This window comes from Chamaea fasciata, unplaced genomic scaffold, assembly GCF_029207755.1.
Source record: "Chamaea fasciata isolate MVZ Bird 193981 ecotype frontalis unplaced genomic scaffold, bChaFas1.0.hap1 SCAF_91, whole genome shotgun sequence".
NCBI lineage: Eukaryota > Metazoa > Chordata > Aves > Passeriformes > Sylviidae > Chamaea > Chamaea fasciata.
Window position 1 is genome coordinate 291,285 of NW_027094176.1, and position 13,716 is coordinate 305,000.

At 46.6% G+C, this 13,716-nt stretch overlaps 4 long non-coding RNA genes across 6 annotated transcripts in view; all 4 read left to right on the forward strand.

Annotated features, from left to right (window-relative positions):
- LOC136304450 (uncharacterized) overlaps positions 1-3,733 on the forward strand; it is a 70,232-nt gene extending 66,499 nt beyond the window's left edge. Inside the window, exons 1-3 of one of the 2 annotated variants that reach the window (XR_010724593.1) lie at positions 1,920-1,933; positions 2,146-2,274; positions 2,660-3,733. This is a non-coding gene — a long non-coding RNA (uncharacterized lncRNA). Of the gene's footprint in view, positions 1-1,919; positions 1,934-2,145; positions 2,275-2,659 lie in introns of those variants that run through there. The other variant, XR_010724594.1, reaches the window with a different exon arrangement.
- Positions 3,734-4,062: 329 nt separating this feature from the next.
- On the forward strand, positions 4,063-4,714 carry LOC136304452 (uncharacterized). Its single transcript, XR_010724595.1, has 5 exons — positions 4,063-4,110; positions 4,205-4,246; positions 4,342-4,390; positions 4,481-4,522; positions 4,613-4,714. It is a non-coding gene; the product is annotated as an uncharacterized lncRNA (long non-coding RNA).
- Positions 4,715-6,277: 1,563 nt separating this feature from the next.
- Positions 6,278-7,993, forward strand: LOC136304442 (uncharacterized). Its single transcript, XR_010724579.1, has 5 exons — positions 6,278-6,326; positions 6,421-6,462; positions 6,551-6,687; positions 6,787-6,866; positions 6,944-7,993. It is a non-coding gene; the product is annotated as an uncharacterized lncRNA (long non-coding RNA).
- A 371-nt stretch (positions 7,994-8,364) lies between these two features.
- LOC136304441 (uncharacterized) lies at positions 8,365-9,440 on the forward strand. Of its 2 annotated transcripts, XR_010724578.1 has the most exons (5): positions 8,366-8,412; positions 8,510-8,554; positions 8,657-8,700; positions 8,786-8,826; positions 8,911-9,440. It is a non-coding gene; the product is annotated as an uncharacterized lncRNA (long non-coding RNA). The 2 variants fall into 2 exon arrangements; XR_010724577.1 differs by having other exon boundaries at positions 8,365-8,554.
- Positions 9,441-13,716: the final 4,276 nt, after the last annotated feature.

Consider the following 13,716-nt stretch of genomic DNA (forward strand, 5'->3'; position numbering starts at 1 on the left):
TGGAGGGAGACTTCTCCTCTGACCCTAAAAATCCTGCCTGCCCTAGATTGAAAAAAGTAACTCCCCTAATTTGAAAGCAGTTACATGTCGTTTTTATAAGATGTCCGTCAATCTGCTTGCAACATTGCTACAACCCTCATCTTTCTCCATCTAGATTCCAAAACATTACTCTGCCTGGATTTCATATAGGTGTTCACCAGGTTTCAAAGTATTAAACATGTACGTTTCAAAGTCTCCATTGCAAAATACGGGATGGGTTCTGGAATACCAGAATCACCCAGTTTCAACATGCCAAAACCATTCTATTTCATAATGTTAGAATGTTAAGTTATAACATCTCTAAGACAATTTCTAAATATCAATTTGCAAAGTATCATTTCTTTGATGTCTTCTATGGATGGGATTCCTAATCCCCAAAACTGCCATACTGTCAAAATGGGATCTGTGTGAAATATTTTGCCCTCTGAAAAGGTTTTACCTAATGACCATTAATCTATTTTCATCATACAGCTAGATGTAGTAAAAACCAAGCAAATACTTGTAGTAGTTTTCTGCCTAGATGGATCTGAGAACTGGCATTTGCCAAACTAAGGATGGAGCAGATCTCTTCCCTGGATCATCCTGGAAAATTTGTTTAGTAGGCAAAGGGAATTTTTATAAATTACATTAATATGTTACTGTAATTTAGGGTGGACCAGCCACCGGCAGCAGGACTCCGGTTTGCTCCGGGCCGGTCAGGATTAGACATAAGTCACCTGGCAACCCCCCTGGCTCCTTAAGGGACACGTAGAAGACCTCAACAGAAACACAATTCAGTCAGGATTCCTAAGTAAATATTTCTGGTAATTGCTTACAGTCTGGGAAAAATTTCCTAAATAATTACAAACTTAGGACATAGGGAATTCTGGGGATGGAACTTCCATCTCGGCCACCGGCCACAAGAAGAACAGTTCTCTTCCACAGAACGGAAGCCTAGCACCCCAGCGTTTCACAGGCAGACGAAGGGTCACGCAGGGGAACGAACAATCTGCGGGACCTTTCTCGACCTCATCCCACAATGCCCCCTGTCTTCAGAGGGTTTCCTGGGCACACCCCTGTGGGGAGGTGCTAGTTCAGAGGGGCCTAGCTGTCTCTGCTTTTTAAGGGCTTGAATTTTAGGGAACACTCCCCTTTTTTCTCCTCCCTGGAGAGACTTAAACTGAAGGAAACTCCTCTTTTCCAAAAATTTTAGGAGATTAAGTTAAGGGGTACAAGGCATTTATTTTCCATGTCACAGTTTAAGCAGAGGTAACTGCCCATATGCTAATTTTAAATTGAAGGAACCCGTGCCTTTTTCAGCATTTTAAGGATTTAAAATTGGACTTGAGTTGCACTCAAACGGGTACCCCGGTAACACCTATCTCAGACGGGAGCAATCCAGGCGTATATATAAGCTTAACACCACCTGGGAGTTTATTCTTTTTCTCCTTTGTAATTAATACATTGATATCCTTACTTAGAGGTGCTAATGAGCCTTACACCATTCATAATCTTACTGTTCTTTGTCATCCTACTTAGTCACTTGTGGAATACTAATTGCAGTCACCCCGGAATAATTACCCCCGTCAACAGCAAATTACCCAAATTACTATCTTGCTATGTTACTAAAACACTAAGTTTTATTTTTGCCCTCTAGCCTGAAGTCATTACAGCCAAAACAGAAAAATAGCATTATTACCCCAAGGAGTTTTTTTCTCTATCGAGCCCTGTACTTACCTTGCATTTGAGTCAGAGGAGCCAAACAGCTGCAGCTCCTTCGAGAGCTTTTATACCCCGTGGGAGTTGCCTCCTCCCTTTTCCCGGGCATTCTGGGAACGAGGGGCGGGCCCAATCAGGGGTATATTAACCCCAGCTTTTGCCAAGGGGCTTCATTCCCTCCTGGGAATCAGCCAGGGTAAGAGCTCTCCTCTCATTTCAGCGAAGAGGCTCTATTAGCTTATTTTTGTTAGGTGTTTTTGGGCACCTACAAATAACAGGAGCTTTGAGGACACTACAAAGAAGATGCTATCAAATACAGGGAGTATTTAAGTTCAGGGGTTTTGTTTGCACATTCAGGGGAGGAAAGGCGCTTTTGTAATTTCTGGGTTTGTTCTCATTTTCTTTTAGGAGGAGCAGTACTCCTGAAGTTATAGGTCACATCCAGCACGATCTTCCAGATTCTTTCAGAAGATTTGTCACCTCAAAAGGGCCACTGTACACGTCAGAGGCAACGACCGAGATCCAGGCTTCCGATCGGTAAGGCGAGGACTACGTTCAGGGTACCCGGTTGAGAGTTAGCAGGTTTTGAAGGCAGCAAAATGAGGAACGACCTGCATTTGAGGGCCTCCCCCAAGGCTTTTTTGCAAGTAATAGCAGCTGCATTTATGCGTCTTATAGCACAGAAGAGCACCTAAGATACGTAAATGTGAGCACCTAAGTTTTGCTCACAGACCTGCCCTACAGTTTTGCCCCCTGCTAACTCAGGTACCGGACATTGTAACAGCCCTAGGCTTAGATGCGGGACGAAGCCACAGACTCGAGGACCCGGGCACGCTTAGGCGAGGGCGAGCGGCCGCCCCCTCGGGATTCGGCGCACGTGCCGCTAAATTCGTGCATCGATTTTAATTTTTCTTTTTCTTAGCTAAGAGGCTAATCGGCGATCGGAGGGCCTTCTGAGACAGACTTATTTCCAGTCCAACGTGGATTCACCTTACCGGTCATCTCAAAGATAAGTCAGGGGCCACGGCCTCGAGATAGGACGACAGGGGTGTCAGAAATTTATGGGTCCGGTTTAACAGCTACCAGAGGGGACAGGGGTGTCCCTTAAGGGGCCACTTAGGACAGCCGAAGGGAACGGCTATACTTCAATAGTAACTACGGGGCACGCAAGGCAGAACGGTCCCCGTCCGCATCGTGCGGTCCGGCGCGCAGTGTCGTCCAGCCCCACTCAGCGATCCCGTTAGCTGTCAAGGGGAAGCATTAATTTTGATCCCAATGCTGTGGTGCAGGGCAGTCCAGTCCCGGTGCATGTCCTGTCAGTTGTCTGTTGTGCACTCTGTGTCTTTTGAGTGTCTTGTATTTCATGTCATTTTCTGTGGCTTTTCAAGGGGCCATCAAAATCCCGGCATCATTTTTAGCATCTCCGGTCCCTCAGTTCCTCGGCCAGGCGCCGATACCATCAAACCATCGACTCGGGAGCTCAGGCCAGCATGGGAATCGCATTTATTTTCAGAAGCATCCAGTTTACTGTCTTTTCAGGTCTTGTTCTGAGCTGTACTGACAGCCAAGCACCACCACGATCCATTCCGGTGGATTAGGACTTGTAAGGATGCAAAGCTAGGGAGAGGATTCTGACCGGAGCATTCTCGAGCGTCCATCTTTGCAGTTCTTGGGATAAGTCATCCCCTTAGCGTCTTTTTTCCTGCAGGTTTCTCTGAGCCCGGTCAGCTCTCCATCCGTCTTACCTCGATCATCTCCTCCCGAGTTCTCTCGGTCCTCAGGGTCATTCCTCTCTTCGAGATTTTTTCTTTCCCTGTCGCGTCTCCTCGTTTGTTGCGTCTTGTGTCACGGGTGTGGGTGTGTATTTGGCCCAGCGCTGCTCTGCCCTGCCCTGTAGCACAGCTGGGTGTAGGGGTAATAGGACAAATTTGAAGTGCAGGGTCTATTGGCTTCTAGGTTCTATCTGTAGATTGACACAAGATGTGTGGAGCTGTCAAGTTATCCTGCAGCCCTTTGACTTTTGTCCTAACTTTCTTTCAGATGCAGACTGATTAAACCTGTGGCAGAGCAGCCCCTATCGGTGGAGTCGGTTCTCCCGAGAAGGTCAGTCCGAGTCGGTCTTTGCAGGGGAGGTGTAAATGGTGGCTCTGTTACAGCCCTGACCTTTGTCTTTGTTTTTAGGAGCTAATGCAGGATATTGGCAGTCCAGAAGAAGCGGGCCAGGTGAGCATTGACCGGTGAACAGAAGCAGTTGTTATTTCTCCGGTGTCAATTTCTGGTGCAACTCTAACCATCCACTGTTGGGTTTTTTTTTTTTTTTTTTTTCAGGTGGTCTGGTTTTGAGATGTCCTCTTTGTGGATTCCAGCGGCCAGGTAGGTGTCAGCTTACGTCAGTTGCAGTTTGTCTTTGCAGGGGCAGTGTAATTGGTGCCCTTGTTACTGCCTGTTTCTTTGTCTCTATTTTTAGGAGGTAAAGCAGGATGTTGGCGGTGAAGGTGAAGCGTGCAAGGTGAGCATTGATCTGCAGACAGAACCGGTTGCTGTTGCTCAGGTCTCAGTTTCTGGTGAAAATCTAATATCTGCTGTTTGTTTTCTTATTTTTAGGTGGCCCGCTTGTGAAATGTCCCGGTCGTGGGTACCAGCAGCCAAGAGGGTGTGTGCTTAAGTCAGTCCCAGTTTGCCTTTGCCGGGGCAGTGTAAATGATGACTGTGTTACAGCGTTGTTTTTTGTCTTTTTTTTTAGGAGGTAAAGAGGGATATTGGCAGTCCAGGTGAAGTGGCCCAGGTGAGCATTGTCCGGTGGATGGAAGCAGCTGTTATCACTCAGGTCTCAATATCTGGTGCAACTCCAAGGTTGTATTTTTGTCTGTTTTAGGCAGTCTGCTGTCATTATGCTGAAGTCCCTTCTCCAATGAGGTGATGGACCGGGTCCCTCTCTTTGGAGCCCTTCAGAAGCATTACAGGACTGTGTGATCAAGCCTCGACTTCTCGGTTTGAAGCTGCTTTCCAGGTAGTCTTTGATAACGGCCGAGGAGTCGGGGAGGCAGGGAGGAGAGGAGGAGCGAGCGTCCTCTCAAGTATCAGCAATGTCAAATCCCTTGTCTGCTCTTAATCCAGACCTACCCCCTGACGATGCCATCACCCTCCAAGCACGGCCGAGGCAGCGGGCCCGAGCACCCAGGCGTTCTCAAGAGGCGGTGGGTAGCAGAATTGTTGGGTTTTGGGCGATGCGGTGCTAAGACCACACAGTGATGTTTGCTTTTCTTTATTGCAGCTGACTAAGAGAGAGCAACCTGGTGTTAGCAGGAATTTCCCTGAGGGAGAGGCGGCCTTCCTTTTCACCTGCCAGGATTCTGCATCTCCAGATGTCTGAGAGATAAGTGGAGGGCTCCGAGCCACGGAGGGGATGAAAGTGGGGGGCCGGGTCGGCTTTCCACGGGGCGGGGGTTTGGAGCTGGGGTTGTCCAGGAAGCGGCCCCTTAGGCTTCCTACAGGGAAAGTCTCCCTTTTGATCTCTCCACTGAGGTGTGCAGGGCAGAGCAGTCCCGGTGCTTGTCGTGTCCCTCGTTTGTTGCGCACTCTTTGTTTCATGTCTTTTGCCTTAGCCCTTCAAGGGGCCTACCAAAAACCCTGGCATCCCTCTTAGCCTCTCTGGACTCTCAGTTCCTCGGCCAGGTGCCAATGCCCTCGGACCATCGACTCGGGAGCTCGGGCAGGCATGGGCATCGTATCTCTCTTCAGAAGCATCCAGTCCAATGTCTTTCCAGGTCTTGTTCTGAGCTGTACTGACAGCCGAGCACCACCAGCATCCATTCCGGTGGATTAGGACTTGTAAGAATGCAAAGCTAGGTAGCAGAGTGTGACCGGAGCATTCTCGAGTGTTCATCTTTGCGGTTCTTGGGATAAGTCATCCCCTTAGCATCTTTTTTCCTGCAGGTTTCTCTGAGCCCGGTCAGCTCTCCTTTCAGCTTACCTCGGTCATCTGCTCCCGAGTTCTCTCGGTCCTCAGGGTCATTCCTCTCATCGAGAGTTTTCTTTCCCTGTCGCGTCCCTTTGTTTGTTGCGTCTTGTGTCACGGGTGTGGGTGTGTATTTGGCCCGGAGCTGCTCTGCCCTGCAGCACAGCTGGGTGTAGGGGTAATAGGACAAATTTGAAATGCAGGGTGCATTGGCTTCTAGGTGGGATCTGTAGATTGACCCAAGATGTGTGGAGCTGTCAAGTTATCCTGCAGCCCTTTGACTCTTGTCCTAACTTTCTTTCAGATGCAGATGGTTTAACCCTGTGGCAGAGCAGCCCCTGTGGGATTCATTGGTTCCCCCGAGAAGGTCAGTCCCTGTCGGTCTTTGCAGGGGAGGTGTAAATGGTGGCTCTGATACAGCCCTGACCTTTGTCTTTGTTTTTAGGAGCTTATGCAGGATATTGCCAGTCCAGGTGAAGTGCGCCAGGTGAGCATTGACCGGTGGACCGAAGCAGTTGTTATTGCTCCCGTCTGAATTTCTGGCTCAAGTCTAACCATCCACTGTTGATTTTTGTTTTATTTCAGGTGGTCTGCTTGTGAGGTTGTCGTGGCTCAGGCTGGCAGCGGCCAGGTGGGTGTGAGTTTAAGTCAGTCCCAGTTTGGTTTTGCTGGGGAGGTGTACATTGTGAGTATGTTACAGCCTTGTTTTTTGTTTTTATTTTTAGGAGGTAAAGCGGGATCTTGGCAGTCCAGGACCAGCTGCCTAGGTGAGCATTGACTGGTGGATGGAAGTGGCTGTAATCGCTCAGGTCTCAATTTCTGGTGCACCTCTAAGCTTCTATTATTGTGTTTTAGGTGGTCCACTCTTCTTCTGCTGAAGTACCCTCTGCCATGAGATCATGAACTTGGGCACCTTTTTTTGTGAGCCCTTCAGAAGCATTACAGGACTGTGTGATCAAGCCTCAATTTCTCTGTTTGAAGCTGCTTTCCAGGTAGGCTTTGATAACAGCTGAGGAGTTGGGGAGGCAGGGAGGAGAGAGGGTCCTGTCAAGTTTCAGCACTGTCAAATCCCTTGTGTGTTCTTAATCCAGACCTACCCCAGGACGATGGCATGACTCTCCAAGCACGGCTGAGGCAGCGGGCTTGAGGGCCTGGGTGTTCTCAAGAGATGGTGAGTAGCAGAATTGTTGGGGTTTGGGCACTGTGCTGCTAAGATCACACAGTGATGTTTGCTTTTCTTTATTGCAGCTGACTAAGAGAGAGCAGCCTGGTGTTACCAGGAATTTCCCTGAGGGAGAGCCAGCCTTCCTTTTCACCTGCCTGGACTCTGCATCTTCAGATGTCTGAGAGATAAGTGGAGGGCTCCGAGCCACGGAGGGGACGAAAGTGGGGGGCCGGGTCGGCTTTCAACCGGGAGTGGTTTTTCAGTTGGGTTTGGAGCTGGGGTTGTCCAGGAAGCGGCCCCTTAGGCTTCCTACAGGGAAAGTCTCCCTTTTGATCTCTCCACTGAGGTGTGCAGGGCAGAGCAGTCCCGGTGCTTGTCGTGTCCCTCGTTTGTTGCGCACTCTTTGTTTCATGTCTTTTGCCTTAGCCCTTCAAGGGGCCTACCAAAAACCCTGGCATCCCTCTTAGCCTCTCTGGACTCTCAGTTCCTCGGCCAGGTGCCGATGCCCTCGGACCATCGACTCGGGAGCTCGGGCAGGCATGGGCATCGTATCTCTCTTCAGAAGCATCCAGTCCAATGTCTTTCCAGGTCTTGTTCTGAGCTGTACTGACAGCCGAGCACCACCAGCATCCATTCCGGTGGATTAGGACTTGTAAGAATGCAAAGCTAGGTAGCAGAGTGTGACCGGAGCATTCTCGAGCGTCCATCTTTGCGGTTCTTGGGATAATTCATCCCCTTAGCATCTTTTTTCCTGCAGGTTTCTCTGAGCCCGGTCAGCTCTCCTTTCAGCTTACCTCGGTCATCTGCTCCCGAGTTCTCTCGGTCCTCAGGGTCATTCCTCTCATCGAGAGTTTTCTTTCCCTGTCGCGTCCCTTTGTTTGTTGCGTCTTGTGTCACGGGTGTGGGTGTGTATTTGGCCCGGAGCTGCTCTGCCCTGCAGCACAGCTGGGTGTAGGGGTAATAGGACAAATTTGAAATGCAGGGTGCATTGGCTTCTAGGTGGGATCTGTAGATTGACCCAAGATGTGTGGAGCTGTCAAGTTATCCTGCAGCCCTTTGACTCTTGTCCTAACTTTCTTTCAGATGCAGATGGATTAACCCTGTGGCAGAGCAGCCCCTGTGGGTGTCATCGGTTCCCCCGAGAAGGTCAGTCCCTGTCGGTCTTTGCAGGGGAGGTGTAAATGGTGGCTCTGATACAGCCCTGACCTTTGTCTTTGTTTTTAGGAGCTTATGCAGGATATTGGCAGTCCAGGAGAAGGGCGCCAGGTGAGCATTCACTGGTGGACAGCAGCTGTTGTTGTTGCTCCGCTCTCCATTTCTGGCTCAAGTCTAACCATCCACTGTTGATTTTTGTTTTATTTCAGGTGGTCTGCTTGTGAGGTTGTCGTGGCTCAGGCTGGCAGCGGCCAGGTGGGTGTGAGTTTAAGTCAGTCCCAGTTTGGTTTTGCCAGGGGGATGTACATTGTGACTCTGCTACAGCCTTGTTTTTTTTTTTTGTTTTTATTTTTAGGAGGTAAAGCGGGAGCTTGGCAGTCCAGGATCAGCTGCCTAGGTGAGCATTGACTGGTGGATGGAAGCTGCTGTCATTGCTCAGGTCTCAATTTCTGGTGTAACTCTAACATCCACTGTTTAATTTACTTTCATTTTAGGTGGTCCACTTGCAAGATTTCCTGGTCCTGGATGCCAGTGACTTGGTGGGTATCAGCTTGAGCTTTATGTGTTACTGAGTTCTGTTAGATTGTGGTGATTGTGTTTTCTCAGTGACTCAGCCTGCTGTTTTCTTTGTGTCTTTGCAGGTGCTGCTACTGTCCTACACATGCCAAGGATTAGGGGCAAGCGGGTAAGTTGGCTTTTAGGCATTAGGGGTGATCCATAGGCATGGGGTGTGTAGCAGCATGCTAAATGTGTACCTTTTCCTTTTGCAGGTACCCTCTGGGTAGACTGTGGAGCCAAATCAGTATCTGAGGTGAGTTGGGGCAGAGGTGCTTGGAAAGCCTGGGGATTAGTTTCCTGTCACACAATTTTCACAGTTTGTACTTTGTTGTCTTAGGTATTGAGAGGAGGTGCAGAGCCTAAGTTTGGATACGGCAGCGCCGAAGTCCTCGGAGGATGGATTTTGTCCGCTCGTCTTCCAAAAGATAAGTGTTGGGGCTTGTGTTTGGGTGCAGGGGAAAAAACTTTGGAAGTGGGAGGCAATTTCACATTAGCTTAGAAGAGAGGGCCCTAGTGGGATGGGTCCCTCTGAAGTAATGGGAGAGGGTTTCCACTCGGTCTCGCCGGAGCATTTGCCGGGCAGGGCAGTTCAGCATTCTAGCGTGTTTTGCGTCGTCAGCAGTCTTTGAGTCTCGGCGGCCTAGCGGACGTTTTCACCCGACGAGGTTGCCTTTCATCCGGAGGCATCGCCACGGTCACCCGGCAGTCATCGCTTTCTTCACTCGGCTTCCCGAGCTTCTGGAGCGTCCTCTTAACAGCTTAGGCACTTAGTCTAGTGAGCAGTTTTGTTTGTATTGACTTGGAACTGACTATGTTTGTCTTGGAAGTGACTATGTTTGTTTTGTATTGCAAGTGACTATGTTTGTTTTGTATTGCCAGTGACTCTGTATTGTATTGCATTGCCAGTGACTCTGTATTGTATTGCATTGCCAGTGACTCTGTATTGTATTGCCAGTGACTCTGTTTGTATTGTATTGCCTGTGACTCTGTTTGTATTGTATTGCCTGTGACTCTGTTTGTATTGTATTGCCTGTGACTCTGTTTGTATTGTATTGCCTGTGACTCTGTTTGTATTGTATTGCCTGTGACTCTGTTTGTATTGCACTGCCAGTGACTCTGTTTGTATTGCAAGTGACTCTGTATTGTATTGCATTGCCAGTGACTCTGTATTGTATTGCATTGCCAGTGACTCTGTATTGTATTGCATTGCCAGTGACTCTGTATTGTCTTGCATGTGACTGTGTTTGTATTGTATTGCAAGTGACTGTGTTTGTATTGTATTGCATGTGACTCTGTTTGTATTGCACTGCCAGTGACTCTGTTTGTATTGCAAGTGACTCTGTTTGTATTGTATTGCAAGTGACTCTGTTTGTATTGTATTGCCAGTGACTCTGTATTGTATTGCAAGTGACTGTGTTTGTATTGTATTGCAAGTGACTGTGTTTGTATTGTATTGCAAGTGACTGTGTTTGTATTGTATTGCAAGTGACTCTGTATTGTATTGTATTGCAAGTGACTCTGTATTGTATTGTATTGCAAGTGACTCTGTATTGTATTGTATTGCAAGTGACTCTGTATTGTATTGTATTGCAAGTGACTCTGTATTGTATTGTATTGCCAGTGACTCTGTATTGTATTGTATTGCCAGTGACTCTGTTTGTATTGTATTGCCAGTGACTCTGTTTGTATTGCAAGTGACTCTGTTTGCATTGCACTGCCAGTGACTCTGTTTGCGTTGCAAGTGACTGTTTGTATTGCACTGAAAGTCACTGTGCTTGTATTGCACTCAAAGTCACTGTGCTTGTATTGTATTGAAAGTGACTGTGTTTGTATTGCACTCTAAGTCATGATGTTGCTGTATCCTACTGTATGACTTATGCTTGAGCTGCCCTGCCCTGGCACAGTCACAGTTAGGTAGAAGAGTTGTAGGGCTTTGCAGTTCATCTTTTTTCTGTGGAGTTTTGGGTAGAGAAGGTATGGTCCCTGAGGGGGGATGATGCCTAGCTGTCAGGTAACCACTTGTTGACCACCTGTCATTGTCTTGCAGGTCTCTGGGCAGGATTAGTCTCTCTGCGGTTGCTGATGCTACGGAGTCTCCTGGAATCTACTGGGTAAGCTGAAGAGTGACTGTGTATGTCTGAGAGTTGTCTGTCTGCTTGGGTTTGCCTGTGCGAGTGTGTGTGCTGACTGGTTCTAACCTTGTGTGTGTGACTTTTGCCTTCCAGGTTTTTCAACACATTTTAAACTTAGAATAAAAAATCCCCAGCCGGGGGGGTTTTTTTTTTTTTCCCCCCGGCTGGGTTTTTTTTTCCTCGGTCCCGGCCGGTCTGCGAGGCGACGTTCATCGCCAAAGTTTGGGCGCCGACGGCCTAGGGACCGGGGTTTTCGTCAGGCAGGCTGATTTTTTCAGGGCTCCCGGGAACCACGTTCCCGAGGAGCGGTGCGAGTGTGTGCTGATGGTAGGGGATTGAGAGGTGAGAGAGGGTGGGTTTGTGTGCATGTTGACTGGTTCTAACCTTGTGTGTGTGACTTTTGCCTTCCAGGTTTTTCAACACCTTTTAAACTTAGAATAAAAAATCCCCAGCCGGGGGGGTTTTTTTTTTTTTCCCCCCGGCTGGGTTTTTTTTTCCTCGGTCCCGGCCGGTCTGCGAGGCGACGTTCATCGCCAAAGTTTGGGCGCCGACGGCCTAGGGACCGGGGTTTTCGTCAGGCAGGCTGATTTTTTCAGGGCTCCCGGGAACCACGTTCCCGAGGAGCGTTGCGAGTGTGTGCTGACTGTAGGGGATTGAGAGGCGAGAGAGGGTGCACGGTGCGCATGCTGAAGGAGGTGTGTGCGGTGGACGATTGTTATGTTTTATGTGTGCTGCTTTTGTTTTGGGTTTCCTGTAACAATAAAACAAGATATAATGAGTGTTTCAGATTTTGAAAAATGGTTCTATTGTGTTAATAGTCATTTGGCTTGTATTGCCTTGTATTGTTCTGTATTGGCATTTGCTGCTGTATTTCAATGTATTGCTCTGTATGTAAATTGTAATTTTATAGGTGTGCCTATGGACTGTATCTGTATTTGCATTTGTATCTGTTGTTTCTGTATGTTTACTAAAGTGTAAAGAAACCCATTCATGCAATAAAAGCTGAATATACCCTAATAAAGATGCCCCCCTGCCCCCCCAATAAAGATACCCCGTGCCCCCCTCTCCCCCATTTGGCTCCTGTGTTTATTTGGTGTCAGAGTCATTTATTCTATTTCCTACCTCAAGGTAAGTCTATTTTCCTCTCTACACCTTCATGCTATTTCCTTTTCTGTCTAATTCTGCTTCTTTCTCTCTTAACTCTTAATTTTTCTCTGTTATTCTATTTCTAGATGTTTTTCTGTTTCTCTTTCTCTTTAACTCTCTTTTTCTGTCTGTTTTGCTTTCAGTCTGTTTCAGTCTGTCTTTTGCTTTCACTCTAACTGTTTCACTCTTTCTCTCTCATGCTGTTTCTCTGTTTTTCTCTTTTGATTTCTATTTTTCTCTAACCCTGTTTCTCTGTATGTCTTTGTGTCTATTTCACTCTCTATTTCACTTCCTTTCTATTTCTCTCTGTCTATTTCTCTCTGGCTCTGTCTATTTCTCTCTCTTTGTCTGTTTCTCTGTGTTTTTCTCTGTTTCTTTCGATTTCTCTGTCTTTGTCTATTTCTCTATTTCTCTCTGTCTTTGTCTTTTTCTGTCTTAGACAAAGACAGAGAGAAATAGACAATTTCTCTCTTTGTGTTTTTCTCTTTCTCTATTTCTCTCTGTTTCTGTCATTTTCTCTCCATCTCTATTTCTCTCTGTCTTTGTCTTTTTGTCTGTCTGTATTTCTCTCTTTGTCTATTTCTCTCTGTCTCTGTCATTTTCTCTCTGTCTCTATTTCTCTGTCTTTGTCTATTTCTCTCTGTCTCTATTTCTCTCTGTCTCTGTCATTTTCTCTGTCTCTATTTCTCTCTGTCTCTGTCATTTTCTCTCTGTCTCTATTTCTCTGTCTTTGTCTATTTCTCTGTCTTTGTCTATTTCTCTGTCTTTGTCTATTTCTCTCTGTCTCTGTCATTTTCTCTGTCTCTATTTCTCTGTCTTTGTCTATTTCTCTCTGTCTCTATTTCTCTCTGTCTCTGTCATTTTCTCTCTGTCTCTATTTCTCTGTCTCTGTCTCTATTTCTCTGTCTCTATTTCTCTGTCTCTATTTCTCTGTCTCTATTTCTCTGTCTCTATTTCTCTGTCTCTATTTCTCTGTCTCTATTTCTCTGTCTCTGTCTATTTCTCTCTGTCTCTATTTCTCTCTGTCTCTATTTCTCTCTGTCTCTATTTCTCTCTGTCTCTATTTCTCTCTGTCTCTATTTCTCTCTGTCTCTATTTCTCTCTGTCTCTATTTCTCTCTGTCTCTATTTCTCTCTGTCTCTATTTCTCTCTGTCTCTGTCTATTTCTCTCTGTCTTTGTCTATTTCTCTCTGTCTCTGTCTATTTCTCTCTGTCTCTATTTCTCTCTGTCTCTGTCATTTTCTCTCTGTCTCTATTTCTCTGTCTTTGTCTATTTTTCTCTGTCTCTATTTCTGTGTCTCTATTTCTCTGTCTTTGTCTATTTCTCTCTGTCTCTATTTCTCTGTCTTTGTCTATTTCTCTCTGTCTCTATTTCTCTCTGTCTCTGTCATTTTCTCTGTCTCTATTTCTCTGTCTTTGTCTATTTCTCTCTGTCTCTATTTCTCTCTGTCTCTGTCATTTTCTCTGTCTCTATTTCTCTCTGTCTCTGTCATTTTCTCTCTGTCTCTATTTCTCTGTCTTTGTCTATTTCTCTGTCTTTGTCTATTTCTCTCTGTCTCTGTCATTTTCTCTGTCTCTTTTTCTCTGTCTTTGTCTATTTCTCTCTGTCTCTATTTCTCTCTGTCTCTATTTCTCTCTGTCTCTATTTCTCTCTGTCTCTATTTCTCTCTGTCTCTATTTCTGTTTCTCTCTCTGTCTTTTTCCCTCTGTCTTTGTCTTTTTCTCTCTGTCTTTGTCTTTTTCTCTCTGTCTTTGTCTTTTTCTCTCTGTCTTTGTCTTTTTCTCTCTGTCTTTTTCTCTCTCTGTCTTTGTCTTTTTCTCTCTCTGTCTTTGTCTTTTTCTCTCTCTGTCTTTTTCTCTCTTTT